This window comes from Aedes aegypti, chromosome 2, assembly GCF_002204515.2.
Source record: "Aedes aegypti strain LVP_AGWG chromosome 2, AaegL5.0 Primary Assembly, whole genome shotgun sequence".
NCBI lineage: Eukaryota > Metazoa > Arthropoda > Insecta > Diptera > Culicidae > Aedes > Aedes aegypti.
The window spans coordinates 137,632,336-137,656,640 of record NC_035108.1 but is presented as its reverse complement, the minus strand read 5'-3'; the positions used below and the strand labels follow the sequence as shown (position 1 = coordinate 137,656,640).

General features: G+C 38.2%; 1 protein-coding gene across 3 annotated transcripts in view; it reads left to right on the top strand.

Moving 5' to 3' along the window:
* LOC5567324 (semaphorin-2A) overlaps positions 1-24,305 on the top strand; it is a 418,406-nt gene that overhangs the window by 247,886 nt on the left and 146,215 nt on the right. The window lies entirely within an intron of this gene.

The following is a 24,305-nucleotide window of genomic DNA, read 5'->3' as shown; positions in this document are numbered from 1 at the left end:
AACTGTGAAAGTACTCATAAGAACACTAATCTGAGAAGCAGACTCTGCCTCAATAAGAACGTAGAGCCAGGAAGAAGAAGGAGACCTGAAAAGCAGGGTATGTCCTAGTTGGTGCGTATCGCCAGGAAGAAGAAGACATATGGATCCGGAAATGTAGGCTAGATTTCTGCCAAATCATCCGTAAGCATTAATACAAAACTGCACCCGAGCATTGAAAGGTCCATCCCGGAGCTTCCTCCTTCCCCTTTCCGATGACGAAATGTAGTTGCGAAAAAAGCGGAAAATTCAATTATTTGTTTGCTCAAGTTGAAACGCTTCGCGGACGATGTGACGGGTTTGTCGTCGGATGAGGGTTGCAAAGCAAAAGTCAAGGCATGAAATTTATTGCCATTTTCCGATTTGTGAACAAGAAATTCGCTTTTCTTGGACCAGATTTGGCACACTTGTCTCCCGGTTTGCGTTTCCCTTCGTTTAACAGCTTTTCTTTTTCTTTTCTCATCTGGCGGACTATAAAGGCAGACTCCGAGCACATGGCGACGGAGAACCGTTATGTATTCCGAGGCTAATCGACTGTAAAACATATTTTAATTCACTCAATTGGAACTTTCTTCTCGGGTTGTCCCGAATCGATATTGCGTTCCCGCCGTTCCTTCAATAGTTCGAAGAATATAGGAAAATCACACCCAAGGGATGAGGGCGGGTCCATTTATATTTGCCAAAAAGTCACTTCCCTGAACGGAAATGCGATTGAATTTGTTCGAATGCTTCACTCGAACGAGATCTTAACCAATGGCAGCCGAGCCGTGAAGCCGTCTTTGCGCCACGCTCCTTTCGGGGCTTTTTATTATCTCCATGTTTACACACCCCAATTGGCAGAAATAAATTGATTCGGTCCCGGTTTTCAGCTGGCTGATTTTCCTCCACCCATTGCTATGGATGACCGACGTTCTTCTGATAAGATTTCCAGGGATGATTCATCACGTTCGTGGGATATACTTTCTTTTTGCTTTCGTTCATGTTAGTGTATGTAGAACTTTGAAAAGATTTCGGACCTGAATAACTATCACCTACATATACTTTTGAATGAAAATGCGTAACGCCGGATTGAATGTAAATGTACCCCATACATTGCAATTAATTAAAAAAGCCCAGGTTGTTTTAGAGAAAAATTGCCTTATAATGAAAAAAGAAAAACAAATTATCCGTGCCACATCGAATTCTGAAATTATTTCTTAAACAAGTACTCCGTACAAAAACAAGCCAATTTGGTAGAGATTTAGAGGATTAAAACATCATATGCTGGTGTCTGGCATCCTTGCATCATGCCCTGTCCAGCGTATCCTTCCAGCTTTGACCACCTCCTGGATACTCGGTTCGCCGTTGAGTTAGGCGAGCTCGTGGTTCATCCTAAGTCGCGGTAAAACCGATGTCCTGCCCGCCGCTGAAGATCGTCCTTAACACCCGGCGTTCGAAATCCTCAAGAGCTTGCAAACCTCCTCGAGCATAGTCTGCGTTTCATGCCCGTAGAGAATTACCAGTCTTATGAGTGTTTTGTACATCGTGCATTTGGTGTGGGGTGAATCTCTCTTGACCGCAGTTTCTTGTGGAGGTACGACTCCCATAACGGAGCGCCTTCATATTTCCCGACTTACGTTGGTATCAGCCGTCAGCAAGGATCCGACACGAACTCGTCAACCACCTCTAAAGTATTCACGTCTATCCCTAGGCAGGCCCCTTCACGCTCAGTTCCGCCTACCAGCATGTACTTTGTTTTCGACGCATTGACCTCAGTCCCACTCGTGCTGGTTCGCGTTTCAGGCGGGTGAACAAATCTGCCACCGTTTCAAATTCTCTTCTAATAATATCCATGTCGTCCGCGAAGCAGACACAGTCCGGCTCTCCGCATGACACCTTCAAGCACGTATCGTAGTGCTGCTTCCACATTTCCATCACCTTGCGTCCGTCCATCAAGATACTCCCATCCTTATCTCTGCACACTTCAGCTCACGGCATAAAAGGCGTGTTGAGCTTCTGATAGAACTTCCGCGTTTTTTGAGAACGGTGCAGCAACTTCATCTCCTTGCATTGTACCTTTTCCAGGCGGCGCTTTTTTTTTCCCGATGCGAGAGAATGAAGCGAGTCTCGGGTAAACTGCCCATCATGGGTTGCAGACAACGAGGACGACTGCGGAAACACGTCACACAATTTCTCAAAACCTTCCGAATGGTTGATTTGGAGTTGATCAATCAGAACCTCTGACGGACCAAGGACAGTAATCAGCAAGTCACAAACTGGACTCTTATCCGGAAGTATGATTTGATGCTGTGCTTCGTAAGGCAGACGAGAATTCTCCAATCTACCACCTACTCTTAGTAAGCCATCAACCAACATTGGGTCTAGCGCAGCCAAACGACGACTGGATTTCTTGGTCTCATACCAGGCTTATTTCATTCGACATTTCAATACGTTGAACCAGTCCGATGATGACAATCATCGACTTACGCAGTACGGGAACAGTCAGAAATTTAGGAAGTATGCGATCTGCACGGTTGGATCTGCAGTTGCTCACAAAGCGCAAAGCATACGAACTACTCACTGCACCTTACGAAAGGATCCGAAAGCTTCAAGAAAAGGAATGTCTTTCAAAGCAACGGTAGCTCAGACAACTGGCACAGTCAAAACTAGACAGGGTAATTCAGAAGATTGTCCGACATTTCCCCGTAAACCATTTCCGCGAATGATTTTTTCCCGAAGTGTTTTCTCCCGAAAACCATTTCCCCGAATGAACTATATCCCCGAATGTACTGTTTCCCCGAAAGCTTTTTACAAAGAGATTATTTTTCATTGTTTAATGAGTGTATCGAAAAGTAGTCGCAAACATTCAAAACAGTTTCAAAAATATTGGGTTGAACCTACAAACATTTTTTTGGTCAGAAATGGTTTACAAAGTATTTAAAAATTATGATGCGGTGATATTGTTTCAATAAAGTGGCATTTTGTATGATAATTTTGCAAATTACTAACAGATGTCGATCAAAATCTTGCACACCTCTGAAAAAATTGATATGGTAATAAATGTGTTAAATTTTAAGAAAAAATGGTTTTTGTTTATGCTTATATATTCTGTGCCCCAACTCTCATGACATAGTGAAAAAAATATTATGAAAAATTCATTAACAAGCATTTGAGAGCAAATACAAAAATCGAAAAAAGTCGATTTTTAAGGACCTCGTTTTTTTATTTTTCTTTCTACACGTTAATGATAATATCGAACGATTGTAGCGAATTAAAAATTGTTTTTTGATTGGAAAAGTTTTTTTTTGCGTAATTATGAAGTAACGTAAGCAAAACATGGTACTTTAGACAATTACCGCTGTATATGACAGAGTTTCAAAAGTTGAATAAACAAAAGTGACTTTCTCAAACTGACCTTATTCCAATAATTGAGCTTTTTTAGAGCAATAATTTATCGAATCCTCAGAAGACACTTCAAAAATGTAATTTTGTGCAAGATTTTATTGTTCTTCTTCTTTCTGGCGTTACGTCCCAACTGGGACAAAGCCTGCTTCTCAGATTAGTGTTCTTATGAGCACTTCCACAGTTATTAACTGAAAGCTTCCGAAAAGCTAAACATTACATATAATTTGCAATTGGATTAGATGGACAAATTGATGTGAAGATTTGCGAAAAAACTGAAAGCTTTCTTTGCCAATTGACCATTTTTGCATTTGTATATCGTGTGGCAGGGTACGATGATACTCTATGCCCAGGGAGTCGAGAAAGTTTCCAACCCGAAAAGATCCTCGACTGGTGGGATTTGAACCCACGACCCTCAGCTTGGTCTTGCTGAATAGCTGCGCGTTTACCGCTACGGCTATCTGGGCCCTTTATTGTCTATGCTTTAAAAACCTTGTTGTATTTATACTAAGACTGCATATTATTCAATATTCGTTTAGTTACTTCAATATTTGATGACATGATGAAGATTTGCGTGAAAAAAGCTTTTAAAAAGATGAACCATGCTCTGAGATATACCTTTTTGAATGTTTGCGACTACTTATCGATATACTCCTTAGACTATATTCATCAAGTTTTATAATCGCTTCAAACGAATGATTTAATGACATCTGACTAAAAGGTAGAATAATGAAATAAAGTTTGATTGGTGACACTGTTGGCTGGTTTGACACGTGACCCAAATGAAATCTGCACTACATGAAATCTTTGATAAATTAATGAGTCACTAAGTTGATTTGGGACGCATCTGATAGTTCAGGACACCGTGTCCAGGCTGTTATTCGAAAATTAATTCCGCGTTTGTAGTTTGTGTTTTTTGAAACATAAGCAGATGGCTAATTATTTTTGAACTACAATAGATAACGTAAAAGAGGCTTGTTTTCAATTTCTTTTTAAATATTCCTTCCTTAGAACATAGGTTGGTCTTCTTTATATTAATGGTCTAATAATCATTGGCATCAAAATAATTGATAATTTTGAAGCTAGTCTGGCTAGTCTGGTCGTAAACAGTTTTTTGAAGCTTTGCTGTGTTAATATTGTTCTGCTTGCAGCTGTCATCAGTAATTTGCCCTTCTTTCAATAGAAGGCTGTTCTTTATAGATATGTATGTAGATAAAAACTAACAGAGCTACTGAAACTTTAATCAGTTTTTTTCTGGCAATGATATGCTATTACCGTAAAACGGGGTAACTTTGATAATGCGGGTAACTTTGATAGTGCGAGACCCCCAACATACTAAACGAAATAAAGAAGTTTCTGTCAATTAGTTAAGAAAAACGAATGTAAAAGTAAAGAGTATTAGTATGACACTTCATGTCAAAGCTATTTTCGTTGAAATCAAGTGCATTTGAGGATTTTTATGCAAATTTTAAAAATTTACAAGATTTTAGCATTTTTGCAACGCTTACAAACAATCTGTTCTACGACCACTATTTGATAAAGTCATAATGAGTTCGTCACTTACCCATGAAAGCCTAGTTATAGTGGAACATGAATTCGGTCTCAAATCTCTTAGCGAAAACCATTTTTATAAACTGGGACCATTTTTGTAATCTAAGTCCGAAATTTCCATATAGCGTTGAACGCCTAGAGGTATGCCACGCCCTATAAATGTTCCGTAATTCATTCAATCTTATTCGATTTATACTCCATTATCAAAGTTACCCCAAAACAGAAAACCGACTTCCGATTATATGAAAAATTATATATCCATTCAGAATAAATCTTTTGGCAATCTATCAAGTGCAATCGATAGCTAGGATGTCAGTACTTGTTTTAAAAATATAAATTGCAATTTTTTGAAACAGCATGCATAAATATTGAAATTTTCTTCGAAAAAACTATCAAAGTTACCCCGTTTTACGGTACTTAAAATGTGATTGTTAGAACGAATACTACAGATTCTGATACTTTGATCCATAATTTTCAATGCTTTTCATCTACTCCAATTTTTTCCCAAATAGGAATTTTTTTCATTTGATTGGTGATTATTAGCATTTAGATCGGCATTTTTTTCTATCCAAGACATAAAAAAATATCTACACTCTTATTACTGTGGATGTAATTCATAGTATGACTGAATGATAAAACGACACAAAAATGTGTCCTTGAAGATGTATTGAACAAAATATGTAATTTTACACGTTAATGGACACGAAAACGATGGCACTTTGATCGGAATTTCCCGAATCAGACACTATGGAATTTGAAATGTGACATAAGTTCATGTGATTCGGCTCGCTTCTTTTATGTGCATCCAAAAGACGTAAAATCACATGATTTTTTCGGAGTGTGATCTTTCCGTAATAATGCGAAACAATGTGAAGGAACAGCCTATTATTATAATAAGGCAAAACTAAGCCGAACGTTCATTCGGCCAAATGTCCATAATCCAAATATCCATACTCAAAAGATACCGCTTCTAATGAAACTGCCTATCAAGTACTCGCTTTTTTATCAGGCTATCACCAACAAATTTAATTTGCTTTGAGTCAAATGCACGTGACACATTATATTAAACATCTGTTACTTAAAACAAATGGATTTGATAACAAAATAATCAATTTTTATATAATCTTACATCAGCTAGCACGTTGAATACATTTTGGTAGCAAGATCATGAATAACTTTCAGCATGTCAATTTCATTGCGACTTTTTCGGGGAAATGGTACATTCGGGAAAATAGTTTCCGGGGAAATAGTTCATTCGGGAAAACGTCATTCGAGAAAATTGCATTAGGGGAAATGGTTTTCGGGAAAATGTCGAACAATCAATTCATAATCTAGGATCGCATCGGTATTCGCTACTTCATACAGGCGCGGAATTTTAATCATGTCTGTATGCTTCAAAGAATGCTGAAATTCAAGCCAAGACTTCAAAGTATCCTCATCCAAAGTATCGTCCCATCCTACCTTATTCATCCACAACTGTTGCATAATTTCTTTGGCCAAAACTATTACCGAGGCGAGTAGTCTCAAAGGATCAAACATCTGGCTATCTCGGAAAGAACAATACGTTTGGTTGGCATGGAAAATGGTTTGAAACTGGGACGGAGAAATTTATGTACGTCCAGATGAGCCTAGATTCTGCTGTTACAAACTGTTACTGTGAGCCTAGATCTTAAACAATGGACAAACATGATAAAAGCGCGTAGTTGATCAAAACATATTTTTTGCAATTCGGTTGCATATCAGCCTACTTTTCATTAAGGAAATAACCAACATAAAGGCCTACTTTTCCTCCCGATCTGAACAGTGCTGGAAAGTGTTACTTTTCAGCACTCATAACAGTATCGAAAAGAAGCACTTTTCAGTTCTGTTTGGTAGCTATCAAATCGTTGTCGGATTAGATGTATATGTCATTTATTAAATTGCTCTGAATTTCTCAATGACTTAGTTAACTAAATTCTGAATCGAATCGGATACGGATCTGAGAATAAGAAACTAGTTGACCGTGAGAGATTCAGACTCTGGCGGATGTTGAGGTGGCAGTAAAATTTGTAAGTTCACTAAAATAAAAAGACGGGGACGGGAGCATTAGTCGGTTAGTGCTAACTTATGAGTAGGCAATTTAGTACATGAATAACCTACCATATGGTAGAAACTTGCAGTTTTCTACCGTCTACGGCGTCTTACCAAGTCTGTCTTTGAAAAACGAATCAGCAATGAATGTGTAAAAATGTGTGATAGTCATTGCACAGCCAACCTGAATGAGAAATACTGAGTTACTGCTACGCATGGATGTCCATGTGAATCGTCGAGCCTCGTTGGATAAATGAACGAGTGTGCTAAAAAAATCATCATTTTGCAACTTGTTTGTATTTTATCAAATGTGACAAAAAATCGATTGAAAAGCTATTCTTGCTTATTCAAAAGTAATGTCACGATAGCACCTTTTATTCTGGTTGAAAATTAAGTATTCAAAAACGCTTTACTTTTTCCAATAAAAACGAAAATGAAATGCGTAGAAAACTTTGACCTTTTTACCACGCTTGACCAGAATGATCGAAGGTACACAACAAAAAAAAAACTAGCGATTTTCATCAAGTCTGCCTTGATTGTCGTTGGCAAGCTGGAATTTTCTCGGAGTTTGAAATAACTTTGTGTCATATTTTGTGTGTAGTATCTGTGGCTCCCTCCCAGGTTCGAATTTCAGCTCACAATGAAAACGAAAGATATCTTGCTCTGGACCCCATAGTAGGCCCAGGGTTTTGATAACTCTGTTGACATCTGAGCTTCGAAGTTGATTCTATCCCGTTATGCCGAATGCCGTTAGGCTGAATGTCATTAGGCCGAAAGCCATTAGGCCGAATGCCGTTAGGCCGAACGGGTCGTTAGGCCGAAAGGGTCGTTAGGCCGAAAGGGTCGTTAGGCCGAAAGGGTCGTTAGGCCAAAAGGATCGTTAGGCCGAAAGAGTCATTAGGCCGAAAGAGTCATTAGGCCGAAAAAGCCGATAGTTCTAATGAACCGTAAGGTCGATGGGTAATTAACAGGGATAGGTGAGGCTCACCTAGAAGTCGCCGAATGGATTGATTTACATAACCTAGAAGCACACAAAAACCGCTGCACAGTGGCCTACGGCTGGCCAAAAGTCAAAAAAATGAAATTTGCAAATTCCTTCTGGAATATTTTTTCCTGCTTTCTTCAGTATTGAATAACAATGACCCAAAGTTTCAGATCGATCGGTGTATATTTGGATTTTTAACAGCATGTGACCTGGAGAGATGTCAGCTGAAATTGACCCTTTTGGATTTTTCGAATTTCGTTAAGGTTGTTCTATAGAAATTGCAGTTTCTATACTAAATCATGGCCAAATCTTTCTCAACCGGTCTCATTCGAAAGAATATACCTAAGGCTATGTTTTGAAGATATTTCGAACCATATTTGACATGTTCACTATTTGAGAAAGTCAAGAAGTGTATAATATAGAGCTGCTTCAAAAATGAGGCATTTTTTCAAAGGTGGTGCAAGATATCTGGGAAACGCTCTAAAATGACCCCTTACCCCTCAATGTGTGGCAAATATTCCATAGTATTCGATGTACTATGGCTTAACTTGCGCTTTTTTGCGCCAAGATAAGAAAAAATATTTTTTAGTTACACTACGAATCAGCCCATTGGACCATTTTACTTGATATAAATATTGCATTTTTCTCCATTATAAGCTCCTGAATAGATTCAAAAACCACCTCGAGCTTGCCCACGATATTTAACTTCAAATTGGCATCGAAATAATGACGTTTCATTTGATTTTGATTTGGATACGGATTTCATTGCGTGAATTAAAAAAAATGTGCTATTTTAAAGTAATTATGTCAAATGTACGGGAAATATCGATTTTCTGTTTCAGCGACTATTTCTATCAAATTACCTCTAAAAGTCATGTTTTGTCATATAATTAGCATTTTTGAACGTTTTGAATGAGAATTGTACTTTTGGCCAGCATTTGTATGGGATGCGGCCACTGTGCGCTGTGAAATATAACCAGGAAAGAACAGCCTTTGACTAAAAGAAGGAAATAACACTGATGAATGTTTTAGCCATTTAAAATAGTAGTAAATGATCAAATGTATCAACTTTAATATTGCGGTCTGACGACCCTTTTGGTCTAACGGCATTGGGCCTAATGGTCTTCGGCCTAACGGAATTCAGTCTGACGACCAGCACTCATCAAGTTCTATAAACTTCTCGCGGTCTTTGTCTGAAACAGTGTGGAGAATGGTTGTATCACTCGCACACCATTTATGGACTGTTCGGGAAAAGTTTTCGGGTGGTCAAATTTGGAGCACTGGCTGTCTCATAAGTGAATCTGGAGCGGGTTTGGGAGCGGGTCATCGGGATTTTCGCTCCAAAAATTTCTTTGTAGACCAGAATGACTTTCATCAACCCGGATTCTTCTGTATATTTTGGAGATGTCAGCTCTTATTGCATAACGATGCTTTCGGAATCGGTGAATTATCGAAAACAGATCGTCCTGGACGGTAAGGCCGATCATTAGCGGTCGCAAACTGGTTGTATAGCAATGTTGATTCTCATCAAAATCCTCAGCACCACCGGCCACAACCCATCCCAATTGAGTTGCTCAATCCTAAAGCAGTTGACTACCAAGCATCAAGTGACCGGGCAACATAACATGGAAGAAAAGTTTCGTTCTAATCAAAAGCTGAACTTCTCCAGGTGTATTGAAGATTGGATCAGCAAGCAACAAACCTGAGGGAATATTTCAAGACTGGGTATCTATCCTTCGAAAGAAGAGGACCAGTCACCACATCGGTGAATAAACATTCTATTTTGGATTGGAAATGCTATCTTTTACCGGTTCCAAACACTTCAACTTGGATAGGTTCCTGGTCGATTCCCAAAAATTTTACTAATGAACGGGAAACCAAATGTGGTTGGGAACCACAGTCGAGAAATGTACGGCAAAGTTGGGAAGGACGTCAGCCATGGCTGTGAGCAAAAGCGACCAAGGAACCTTATGGAAAGGATTGGACGGAACAGGACGCGTAACACTTTCCACTGGAGGTGTAACTTCGGAACTAATGACAACTTGGGCAGATTCTGGCTTCTTTGACACTCCTGGCACTACAAGAGTAGATGTATGCATACGATGCAAAATCAAAAAGGTTAGAAGCGGTTTTAAGGTATAGTTTTAACAACCTCCTGTAGTATGGGCCTCTTCGGGTTTAACGGAGTTTTATCAAAGGTTTATTAAGGTTGTTAAGTCTAATAAGTTCTAAAATGAGTTTTAACGATGTGGTGGTAACAACAGCTTGTAGTAAATGAAAAAACTAAAAATGTTTTTTGGGTCCACATCTCAATTTTCTATATTTCGATATTTCTCCCTATGTCGATGATTTCTTAGGTCTCATCATTCTGCATACAATTTCTCTCTCCACATCTCGATATCCTTTTTATCGCGATATCTCCGTATCTCGATGTGTGACTGTTGATTTTTCGTTCCCAATTTTCTCTCTGTACCGTGATGAATCAATACCCGGACGATTAAGACGACACACATGTTCAAACTCTTATTTATGTATGTTTTGTTGGAATATTCTTAAAATGTTATTGTTCAACACATTCTTACAAATTTTCATAATAGTGATGAAATATCCGATATCAATCATGATTTTACCAAGAAAATTATAAAAATATTGATGCTTACCTTGTCTTTAAATCTGGACACCGGATACAAAAAATGTTTTTATATCCGGACACTGTTGGATCGAAATCCGGACATCTGTGTTAAAACACGATTTATTTGAATATCACTTATGAAAATCATGTCAAACTCAATAAAATATCGCTTTTCGGCAGAATCAATGTTAGTACTTCTCTTACAATGTTGAACGTAAGCAATATTAATGTTTTGGTTACCTGGACTGGTGCGCTTGCAGCTCTCACTGAAGTACATGCGGCTTAAGTGTCAATCACGAAAGATTTACACAAATTATCTCACATTTTATCGTATTCTCATAACTCACACCGCTTTTCATTTGTTTTTTTTTTTTACATTTCTTCTCTAATTTTTTCATAAAAAAAAATCACTTCCACTAGTTAAAATTAGGCTTTCCAATTGATGTCCGGATTTAAAACCACTGACTCGTAATCCCGGACAGTCTTTCAACACACCTTAAAATACATATGTACATACTAATCTTCAACAATCGTGTTACCAAACTTTCAAAAAAGCTCCATATAAACAATTTTGTTCAAAATACTGCATAAAAAAAGACTCACACACTTTTTCTGCAACAAAACGTTGTTCGTGTTTTGGCTTGCGCGTCCATAGATTTTTGAACATGAATCTCCGTGGACCGCGACGAAATGACGTTCAACAGAAACTACTAATTTGTTATTTTTTTATCAATTTTTTGGCAGTGGTAACTAGATTTAAAATGATAGTACAATGTTCTACAATGGTAAAAGTAAATAATTTTAATAAATCTCAAATAAATTAGCATTCAAATCTAGCTTTGATTAATGAATATTACCAGAGTGTCCGGATATTGGTACCGTCCGGATTTTGATTCATCACGGTATGTCGATTTGATTACCGTGGTGCATCAATATCCGGACGCTTAAGAAGGCACAAATCTTTAACCTCCGTTTTTGCGAGTTGTTTTTCATATCGAATTAAAATCTTTGTATCCAGCGAACGGTTTATACCAGATCTAAGTATAATTGATAACATTTCCGATAAAAGTTGAGATTTCATCATCAAAATAGTTTTAGGGTTGTCTTGTCCTTAAATTCGGACACCTGTAGCAAATCGTGTCTATAAATCCGGACACTTTTGAAACAGAATCCGGACAACTGAATATTAACATGGAATTATTAAAATTAATCACGTAATTTTCTTGAAGTTTAATTGTGTATTAAAGTTTATGAAATGCATTTGTCCTGTACTAGTTAAAGCTTTGAAATGTAGGAATAATTTATGATTTTGTTATCTGAAGTGAAACGACTGTGATTCGAGTTGCAACCATCACTGATTTCTACAATTTTTCTACACAAAACGGTGCATCGCATTGGCCTGAACACTCATTCCATAAATATTGATGGTATTTTGATGTTTTCTTTTCATTTTTATTGTAGATAATCTTCTTATACCATTGAAAAATACGGTTTATATTCAATGTCCGGATTTAAATCCACTTGGCTCCAAAACCGGACAGACACTTTTCTTCAACTTTAGCAGATATTTACTGCATATTTCAGGAATATGATACCACGGAACTGTTTAACTATTATTTCGTGAACAAAACATGCTAGAAACAATAACATTATAAGTAAAATTCTCAAATAATGTCTTTCATTGCATGTTGTGGTTCGTTCGTCGACACTACCTTCCAAATCACTTGCACAGCAGAGAAAAGACATTTGACTGAAGCAATTTTCTGTTTTCGTTATTTTTCCCTATTTTGCAATGGTAACTAGATTACAAATGAATGTACAATGATCAGTTATGTTCATAGTAAAAAATATAAACTAAAATGAACGTAATCCCAGCCGAGCACGTGGATTTTTTTCATAATTTCACCCATAATTTGTCCATCTTTACCACGCGTAATGAGTTAATTAATATAAAATGAACGTTTATTCATTACATTTTACCATTAATCGATGAAAATTACGAGAGTGTCCGGATATTGGTACCGTCTGGATTTTGATTCACCACGGTACTAGACCAAATTTTTGGGGTTCAAAACAACTTAGGAGCGCGCAATGACTGATTGTTTATTATTTTCTTGCTAAAGCTAAGTATGCTGTTTCGCTCAAGAAAAGTAAAGAAATTCCTTGACTGAATGGGTCAAGATATTTCCTACAGAGAGCCCCCTTTGAAGTGACATATCTTCTCAACTGCGTACTGCGATCAGAAAAATGTGATTTTCTTGACCATTTGTTGGAAGAAATTTTCCACGCATCGAGATATGCGATTCCTTTTCTTGTCAGTAGCAAACCAGCCTTAACGGAGTGTTTTTCAATCTAGTATTCAATAAAAATGTGTTCTTCGTCTCGATCTCTCCCTATCTCGATGGTCCCTTCGATATCGAGATGTGGATAGGCAACTGTGTATTGAAAAGTGGAACAATACCCAATTGAAACGGACCTTCGACCAAACCTGGATAGGAAACGGCCACTCTTATACACGCAAACAAAACTGTTCCCAAATATATCGCCTGCTAATCTGATCACCAGTTACAGAAGTAAACCAAAATCGTGATTTTAGTTTAGATAAGCAAGAACTCCGTTCTTGGAAATAAGAACACTGTTGTCCATCGTATTCTGGTAATCCTGATTATTATCACAAACATCGAGAACGCTGGCAGTTATCCACTTTTATTCATTTAATTGTTATACCAGATTATGTATCAATATAAAATAAATTCCTCGTTGAATGAACTATTATCATATTATGTTATTACAATTCCATGGCGATATTAAAACCCCAGCATAGTGCACACAACTGCCCTAATTAAACTTGGGGCACGATCACGTATTGTCCATTGGTCCACTGGCATCAAAAATTTACAATGTAAAATTGCACCCGCTTTTTAATCCACCGTACGTGAAAATGAACCATTAAATGGCAGTATTCTCACATTTCAAAGCAGCTGGTCGGGCAAACGTTTCCAAGATAAATTTATAGCCACTTGTGCGGGAGTGAATTTAGACCAGGAAGCGAACGAAAACTGCTGAAACACTTTCAACATCCAACAGCTGAAGCATCTCAAGAGGTTCGGTGTTGTTGTAAATAGTGACTCTGACGGCTATGGGAATCTCCTCGGAAGTTCCAGCAGGCAAAAGGGGCAATTGCGGTGCCTTCATCAGAGCGTCAGTTCTAGCTGCCCATTTGGTTGTAATTGTTGCTGTTTCATTGCCATAAATTTTCCTTATTTTTGCTCCAGTCCGGGGAAATCGTCTGTGCTCGTCCAGACATCCGGAAAACACGTACCCGCCGTTCTAGCCAGCTCTCGATTACAACATTTCAACTCAAGAAGCACACGCGAATGGCTGGCAAAAGCCGGCTGAATGCAAGGCGCAGCAGTACCCGACCAGTGGATTGAAACAGATTTGTTACTCAGTCAGGGTTTCCTAACAAAATGTTACTTTTTTATGATTTTGGCTAGCTAGCTAAAATAATAATCATCATAACAAAAGTTCATTAAAATTGGATTAAACTATTTTATAATATAAACAGAAATGTAACTCACTTTGTTCTGAACCAAATGAAGAAATAATTCATTGTGTTTTATCATAAGTGAGTTACAAAAAAAAATCTTCCATGAAATAAAACTACTCAATTTCTTCAATTTTATTTAGTGAAACATATTAAATTTAAAAAAGGCTTTTGTTATTATAACTGTTTAGTTTCTTCAAAAAATTTACACATTATTGTGCTAATATTTTGTTGAAATCCTCTTGTCGGGATAGAAGCCCCAGCGAAGCGGAATGAAAAGCTACTGCTCCTGGATGGAATTGCATGAGTGGGAAATCGAAAATTCAAGTGCATCACGTTCCACGAAATGTTCTACCCACGATAATTGATTGCATTAAATTTAATTGTCCCGAGCAACAGCAGAAGCAGCAGCCTGCACACAGCTCCAATAAGCAAGAAGCAATGCAGTTGTTTCTCGAGATAAACTCTGCGGTGGAACATATTGGCTATCTTCTGCGGTGGAATTAAACTGCTGGAATGGCTGGATGCAGTTCTTCTCCGGTTTATGTGAAGGGGGGATTAATATAGATGCTTGAATTATCAGCTAATGGCTTACTCTTACTAGCGAGTGATGCAGAAGTAAGTTTGTTCAAGTTTTATTATCAGGAGCATGAACTTTTCCGCTGCGTCCATTTTTGAGGCTGTATTAGTTTCGTAACATTATTTTTACCACCCGTTTCATTCAAGTTATAAAACAATAATTTTTTAAAACTGTTATCCTAAGGGACAAATGACCATCGGGTTAAAGTCCCTCTCAAACAACAACAACTGTTATCCTACACATTGAACTCAGAGTAGCATTTGATCCTTCGACCTTGTCGTTTGCTCCTGCGGGGGTGGGCGATGAGGGCAGGATTATGTCGCGCGTCGTTCGCGTAGGAAAATGAAAAAGCGCCATGAATCGTTGGTAGTGTTTGATCTATTGATCGCGTCGTTTGCTCTCGCATGGGCGAGTGATGAACACTTGTTCGGCGTACAATGCGTGTATCGAAGAATATCGTGAATCTTGTTAGGCGTGATTATATCAAGGATCGCATCACCAAACATTGGTGACTACCAGATCTCTACCTTATAACACTAATCCAATATCCTTTCCATGACAACTGTGGAGATGCTGAGGTATACTCGGTCTTTAGTAACAATGGTTGTCTAACTAATATTCCTTCCCCTCCCCGATGACCGTAAGGATGTCGCCGTTATCGTTGGTGACTTTAAAAATTTGAGCTCTCGATTTGTGCACACTGAGAATGGTTAGCTAATCACAAGCCTCATTCATAAAATCTCTGTGCAACTTTGATTGTTCTGGTCAATCACGGAGTAGCAACTACGAATTGTACGGTCATCAAGGCTCATGCTCGTGCTCATTATCCTACACATAGAACTCATTTTACAGATTACGGTGAATTCGTCTGATTCTTAAAATCTATGTATATGAGCTTCGATAAAATGTTACAGGTTCTAGTCTGTGTGTTGCATAATTTTGGTAGGAGATGTTGGACTCTATTAGAGGAATCAAGGTTTTCTTCAAAATCGCAAAGAACGGAGCCTGTCGCGTTTTGCCAGAAACTTTTGAAGATCGCGAACTTCTTCTAAAACATCTTGAAGAGGAGAAGCACAATTTTTCACTTATCACGACAAAACTCAACGTTTATTCAAGGTCGTCTGGAAAGGTATCTCAAATCAGTCTTCAAAATTACTTTTGCATTTCGTTGCTTTGATTCCAGTCTTCTAAGATCATCTTTCTACTCTGAGATTTGAACAAGCATGCTTTGAATTCATCTCAATTTTCAGGATCGTTTTGAATCCTGATTTTCCAATCTCAGTGTGCGGGATTTTGTTCTGGGATTCAATCCCAGGATGAAATCCTTATGAATGAATTGTCATTCAGTTTCAACTATGGATCAATGCACGCGTTCACTATTTGACGTTTGAGCGGTGCCGTGTTATTTATGTGACCATAGCAACGAGTGAATTCGGCACCGCTCAAACTTCAAATTCGTGAACTCGTGCACTGGCTCATGAACCAATGCACGAGTTCACTAGTTGACGTTTGAGCGGTGCCGTGTTATTTACGTGACCATGGCAACGAATGAATTCGGCACCGCTCAAACGTCAAATTAGTGAACTCGTGCATCGGTCCATGGAACTCAAATACGTCAAATAGTGAACTCGTGCATTGGTCCATATTGAGAATTTGAGAACGTGAAAACAGTTTTGTAAAAGAGTGCATGTTTGGTCGTCTACTGGTGATTATAGGGTTTCCTTTCAATAGTGATAAATTATTCTCCACAGAGAACAGATAAAATCTGATTAAGGATGGATTAGCCTATGATTCCATCTTGTCGTCCTCCTGATGGACTACCGCTGTTGAAGAAGATCAAATGTGGTAACCAATGAATTTTATAAACGAACTGCCCAAAGGCAATAACTTGCTTATTAATAAGTGATTGTTGAGAATTTTACCAGTGAAATGAAGTGATTTTCTAAAACCAATTTGGGGCCATACGCGCCAACTTGTGACGTAGTTGGGGACAAATCCTTCCAATAACGCACAATTGCAAACACAATCGATGCAGCCCATCCAAATATGTGAAATGAAGCGCATTTGCTCGGAACTTATTGCATTTCATTCAGTTTCGGCGAGCTTCGCCCCTCTAACTACGTCACAAGTTGGATCCTATGCTTAGGGCTTATTCATAACGATGAAGAGGATGGGTGGGTGCTGTAACAATGATAAAAGTCACAGGAGCTAAAGAACATTAAAAAAAATCGTAGGGAGTGGATGTCCAAAATAGGCATTTTTAACGTGATGAAACATGTGAATGTGCCCGGTTGATTTGAACTTTTGCCTCAAATTGATTTTCAAATAAGTATTTCTCAAAACATCTTCAGTATAGGCCTAGCTTAGCCCACATATATAAAAATATGAATACTTTATTTTCATTTTTTTTTATATATAAGTTTGACCAAAAATTACAATTTTCTCGTCTAAAAACAACAAAACGCTAAAACTTTTTCGAATATCTATAGATTTCTATAATATTTGGAATATAAGTCTCATTCTTCAATAGAATGCGAACCACCATCACATTTATATGTTACATTTATTCAGTATGAGCTAGAAATCTTGTAGAGAAACTTATGCTTCACTTCACTCTACGAGCCTGCTATTTCTAGTTTCTGAAATAACCCTTAATCGAAAGTTTAGTTAGCTAAGGGAAGAAGTTGATAAAATCAATATTATTTTTCACATATTTTTCGTTTATTTATAATAATCACATTTATCACGCACTTCATTAAATTCTGTAAACTGGCAGAGGTATAATTCTTGTTCATTTCTCTGCTGATGCATTCTCTAATAACGGGTGTGGCTCGTGTGATTGCAACCTGCTCCGCAAATACGAATCTCTTGCTTCATATACATTGTACTAGCGACATTCATGTGGATTGATGAAACAGAATGTCCTATAAAAATAGATGGAAGCTAGCAACTATGATCACGAAAGACATAAAACACTTCACCGAACACAAACCAATTCCCTTAAGACAGCCCCGGCAGTCATGTAAAACTTGTTAGCACCGAAACTATACGGTGGTGATCCTTTGAGGACAAATACAAACGGGTCAAAAGCACCCCGTGTATTCTGTCAAAGACAAATTTTCACCAATCTTTGAAGAATTATCAAGGGTAACTCGATTTATTTAAATAATCCCTATTACTCAAAGATTGAATCCTGGGATTCAATCCTCTCATACAAGACGCATGATTCAATGCATGCATGGATTGGAATACAACAAGCGCACGCAATCGATCTTGATCTGTGAGTTTTAAATCACAGCAGCTCTTGGAGTCAGATTTTTTGAAGACTGTTTGATTCATAAACCAAGGAGAAAGAGAATGTACGATCCTTATTTTCCAATCCAACAAGGCTTTGATTTGCTCCAATCATTTCGGCAAAAATACTGCATCATTTTTCTGAATCATTTGTGGGTCCTTGGACTTAGCGCACTACACTGCAGGAAGATTACAAACATTGTTGGTAGGCTTAGCAACCAACTATGTTTTCTTGTCATTGCAAGGTCACAAAAAGCGTGTCAGTAGCTATCTTATGTGAACAAAGGGATTCTCCTGCAGCTGTTGTTTAGTATCAATTAATTTGCTGATTTGCAAAAGTCTTAAGAAGATGTTAATGTAATCTTTTTTTTTATTATAGCCACAATCAGTTTCAGATCTCTTTCCCGAAGAAAATGATGTGATGTTTCATCATACATATATGCATTCTTACTACATTGTCGTCATTTACGAACAGGAGCATCAACTCTGTAGTGCTGTTGGCGGTATGATTATCGTTACAAATCTGCATGTGATTTATGGAATGGACCCTGATCTCCGACACATTGTAATCCTCAAGCACCAAAATACCGCTATTAACTTAACTAAGGATTGCTGAATCCATTGCCATTTTCAGAAATATCAAAGCAGGTCTAGTTTTTGAGATATTAGCTGTTGAAAATGCTATATTTGACTATTTCAGCCAACTTGCATGCAAGTTTGCCAGCTTGTATGGCAATTTATTTGCTTAATTTGCATCAGAACTCAATCTTCATATGTACAACAATGTTTATAAACAAAGTTCATAATACTTTCGATGCTTAAAAGTTATTTTTTGTTGGCTTAGAAAAGTATTGTATTTTGCCATATAAGAGAAACGAAGAATTTTGTATGAAGACTGTAAGCATGTTGAAAAAATCGATTTAATCTAAATTTAACCGTGCGATTTCAAACAAATTATATCTGGAATGAAAGTTAAAGTCCTATTTCACATGCATGGTGGAAAAGATCCCAAAAATTTTGGATAAATGATTTTTCAATTTTTATGTAAACATCAATAAAACCAGTGTTTAATGCAACTTTGGCGACCTGTGGCTAAAAATAATGACGTGCTGGAAAATTTCTGAGAACGGCATCAGATTCAGCAGCCCCAAATCTACTAGAGACACATAATCTGATCCTTGAGACACGCAAAAATGTCATTTTTGTTACGCTGTGTTATCGCATGATTAATGACAATAAAAATATCTTTGTATTGCCTGGGAGAGTTCTACCATAACGAAAATAGAAGTTTTATTATGTTACACACGCCTCTTTTCTAACCTTATTTGCATTGCTTTGGCATTCAGTCTTATAAAATCAGAGAAAAACAGCGATTTACTATTTTGCGGTGTTCTGGCGCCATGTAATTCTTCTAATTTCATAAGACCAAAGCAATTGAAATTTTTGATAGTCTTAAAATCAAGTTCTTTTCTTACTCTAAATTAAACAAACAAATCGAAAGTTTTCCTATTTAAGTCCATTGTATCCGTTAAGCAAGTTCTGTTATGCCCGGATGGTTAAGTTTTACCTGCAACGTTTTTAAACATATAAATTGTCTCTTGCCAATAGGACATATGTTTCTGAGTTATGTGATAATAAGCTAATACTGCTGTACCAGCAGAATACTGGCGAAAAAAATACTTCAACTAGCGAAAATATGACTGATCTTTTACACTAAACTGGTTTTTCGTAGGAATAGCTAATCTTTAAACGAATGATATTACTCGCATATACAGGGGATAGGCAAAATGATTGAGATAGGCAAAATTTTGCCCAAATTCAAATGCTTATAACTTTATGAAAAATGGATTAAATTGGATGCATCTGGAAGCAGTCGACGGCAAATTTGATCCAGTTATAGGAACTTCCTTGGCCATGCATATTGGCCACTGGACACCGGAGATGTTCCGGATTTTCTGAGGTCATGTCCAAATGTCATTTTTTCTGTCGCTTGTATTTTTGTACGGTGTAAAGTTAGATAGATGTTTGCAATTTTCCTAGAAACTAGAACTAATAGGAAGTTGAATGCCACCAGACGCATTAAGATTGGTTGGAAATCTTCAGAAATATGACCATTTCCGTAAAACTGGTTCCGGAAAGCATGGTCAGTCATGTTTGTATTTCCAATCATGTAAATATTATCCGGAGCTATATCCAAGCGGACACCAACCTTAAAAATGATGTTTCCTGCAGTGTATTCAGAACCATTAGATGCACAGACCACTCTATAGAAGGTTTCAGGTGCCCTGGGGGAAGTGGTCAATTAGGAACATATCCGGAACCATATCAATATGAGCATCAAACTTCATGATTTTCAAAGGTTATGCTTTCCGAAGCATTTCCAGCACCACCGGCTGCCATGACCACTTTATAGTAGATTCCAGGTGCCCCGGGGATTTGGCTCCCTTTTGGTTCAATGAGTATTGGCCACGACATCAAATCCCGGATGAGTGAAGATCATCATCTGATTTGATGATATCTTCACACTTGCTGGTTGTTCGGATGTTTCCTCCTCAGCGAGCTCCATTAGGTTGGTAGCTGTCGTAACACACAGTGGTTTTACATACGACAACCTATAAAACTCTTTTGGAATGGTATCCACTTTGGCAGCCGGAGACTCGTTGGTAACCAGATCGGGATATATTGGCATCATTTCGTACTGCTTGGGTCTGGTGTACTCTCTCGGAGTGAAGTCTAGTTTACCGGTGGAAATCGCCGTGTGGAAGGGCAGGTTCACACTGGACAACACAGAGAGCTTAACGATACAGTCTTAGCGGCTGCTTGGTGTGAATGGTATGACTGCTCTCCACCCGCTGGTGGTGTGGACTGCTCCTTGGTAGCGAGTTCCCTTTGGACGACACATGTAACTCTATCGATCGATGGATCCACACCAGGCTGTTAGGAAGCATCCTCTCGAGTCGACTCCTAACGATGTTCAAGGCAAATACTTCGCTGAAGTTCCCTGATTTCTGGCATGTCGACATCCCAGTACGTTTCGGTGACTCCACTCTTGGCGAATCAGGTAGTACTTGCACCTATTGAGCGTTCTTTAGTTGGATGTCAGTCCAATCGCAACCTGACCGTGAATCGGCACAGCGTGATTCGGAGGGCTTTTCTTTGGAGGGCTCTACCAGACGATGAATCCAAAATGCCTTTGGTATTCGAGATGCTTGAGCAGGTGTCGCTGCGTTATTCGGTACTTCCATGCGTTGTCAGTAAAACTACTCTCTCTGAGCAAACTCCGTCTGGTACCGATTCCGGATCCTATCCGAAAATCGATCTTCGCTTGCTGTAGACTCGAAGAACGTTATCACGCTGAACGACTTGACAAGTTGCTGCGGATTATACTTCGACATGATCTCGGATTTCGCAGTGATGTACGGCGAAATTTGCTCTCGATGAGCCAGAGAGCTCTCTCTAAGCGGACTGTAACAGCAGTCTAACTCGCAATTCGCTCGCTGGGGGATTCGCTTTACAAGGGATTCCAGTGCAGTAGTTGCTTTCTGTTAGACCGATGAGAGTGCTTAGACTCCATTTGATTTTCGGTCGTCGCAACGACTTCTCATGGCCGTTCTCTGACCGCTACCTATTTTGGAAGCTTTCCAAAACTAGGCGTTCGCTCTCACCTATTATCAACTTATCAGCCAAACTTGCGGCAAGCTGCCGCTATCCTAGGCAGCGCTTCGGTATGATGCTGGTTGAACCTTATTTGCAACTCATCATGCTCTTCGAACTCTGTCGCCGGAACCCGTTTAAGGATCTCCCGATGAAGGTTTGAGGTACTCTCGATAGTACATATCCAGCTTCTTCTCGTAGGCTCACAGCAGTGATGATATCGTCTTGGATAAGTCCTCCTTCGCCTCCTCCAGGTTACGAATGACGTACGTGACCTTTCGGGTGACTTGATAACATAAATGTATTACAGTGGCGCGGGAAGTGGGTAGGACAGGTAGGACATGTACTACGCACAAAAACACTTGGGTAGGACAGTCAAAGGATTGTCCTACCCACGACTCTACAAAAAATAAACAAGATTTTACGGAAGTTTGAAAAATAAATTAAATAATATATTATCTGTTCAATTTATATACTCTTGGAAGTAATTCTTGAGAAGTTTCTGGATCATCCATGGAGAATTATCAGAAGAATATTGAAGAATTATTGGATGATTCACACTGCATGAGTGTGATGATGCTAGCGATATCTGGCCGTGTGATCATTCTTGATATAATCTATCAAAGTATTACTGAATCTCCTGACGAGCAGTTTCTTGAAGGTCTTGGCTGAATCCACTCTTAATTCCCGAAAAATGATTTGATTAAATTTCTACTGACATATTGCGAAACCATTCATACTAATATTTAGAGCAGGTAATGACGACTTTTCAAAGTTTCTTTTTGCTGAATTGTTGAAAATATGCAGGTGAAATATTTAATGGAGTTTCTGCGTGATGAAACATTTTCATGAAGCATCTTCAGTTTCTCCTAAAAACATTCACGATTGGTCGGGCCACTTCGGTGCAAAGATAAAAAATCTACACAAATTCACAGAATTTTTGCTGAGTTAGATTAGGAAATTAGAAGAAACTCACTGGTTGTAAAGGCAAGCTGATTGCTCTATTTTTTAGCTGACTTCAAAACTTGTACAATTTTTATCAGAGGTTACTCTAGGATTTTCTATAAAAATTCCTCATGGATTTATTTTTTCAGAAAAAAAATCCTTGGCATATTCCTGGATGAATTTCTAAAAAATCAAGGATTACTTAGCAAAATCTCAAAAAAATACTGGAAGAATTTCTGTAGAATAAGATTTCAAAGAAGGAATCTCTGGAGCAATTGATGAAGGTATCTTCAGAGAAATCCTCAATTGAAATCTTATATTAATCGCGAAAAACAAATTAAAATGAAAATTTTAAATGAAGTTTTGATCGGGAATCTTTCAGGATGTTCCAGAAAACCGATGAGTAAATCGCTAGATAACATTTTGAAGTAGTTAGGACTTTCTTGAAGAAAAAAATTTTCAAAGAATATTTAGAAGAATTAAGATGATTTTCGAAATAATCTTTGGATAAAAAACAGGTTAAAATCTTGAGGTATCCTAAACACAATTGTTGGACAAATTCCCTGGAAAAACTTGTGCAAAAATTCCCTAGGAAAATTCGTGAAGAAATACCCTTAGAAAATTCGAGGGGAACATCCTTGGCAAATAATCACTAAATGAACTCCTTTAAAAATATCCGGAGCAAAATCTGAACATTTGGACAAATACCTAAATAAATTTTGTGATGAAATTCCAAGAGAAAACAATTACAGTAATATGTGTCGTTATGGAATCCTCAAAAATGTATTATATCTTAAAAAAGGCTTATCAGCGCAATAAAGAATTAAACTCTTATCTCTTGGCTCTTAATAGGTTTCGTTTTGTTTTCTCGGTTCCCGTTTGGACTCTTTTCCGCCTTTTTTTGAATCCTTTTACGTTTTTAGTCTCTTTTTTCTGGCAAGGGGTCTCCTATTTTTAAGGAACTCAATCGCTACCATCCCTGTAAAGACAAAAATGGTCGACAAGAATCTCGCATGATCGGTTGTGACAGGAATTCCACTCTATTTGGTATCCTCGCTAGCGGCAAGAATGTCACCACTGCATCGGTATAACTGCAACGCGTTGGCACCGATCGACTTGTTGTTCGGCTGGGGTTTCCTCCAGGTTTCCTACCAGGGTGAAAGGGTTCGACTTCTACTACAGCAGCAGAAGACACTATCGGTCGATGCACATTGCACACCCTTGCCGAGTACCGTCTGAATGACGTCCACTCAATGTCAGCTGTCATTATCAGCTGTGGTCGAGTCATCAGTCGACTTCGTTTCTGCTGACTGTTGTTTACATTCAGTGAGTGGCGAATGGGTGGTAAATCGTGCACTACGAGAAACCTGAAGTGTCGATTGTCACTGCGGCTCAGTAGAAAATTACTAGAGCGGTTAATACGGGTATGAACAACCAGTATGTCTGCAGCAGTTAGTGTAAAATTCACTAATAAAATTGTAATTGGATTACGTTTCTCTAATGGATAATTGAAATATTTTAAATTGAAATGCTCGTTCCATGGTAAAAATGACAAGCTGTTTAATATTCAGACAGCTAATAACACACATATAGCAGTTATTACTGAAACTTATTTGAAATCTGAATCCAA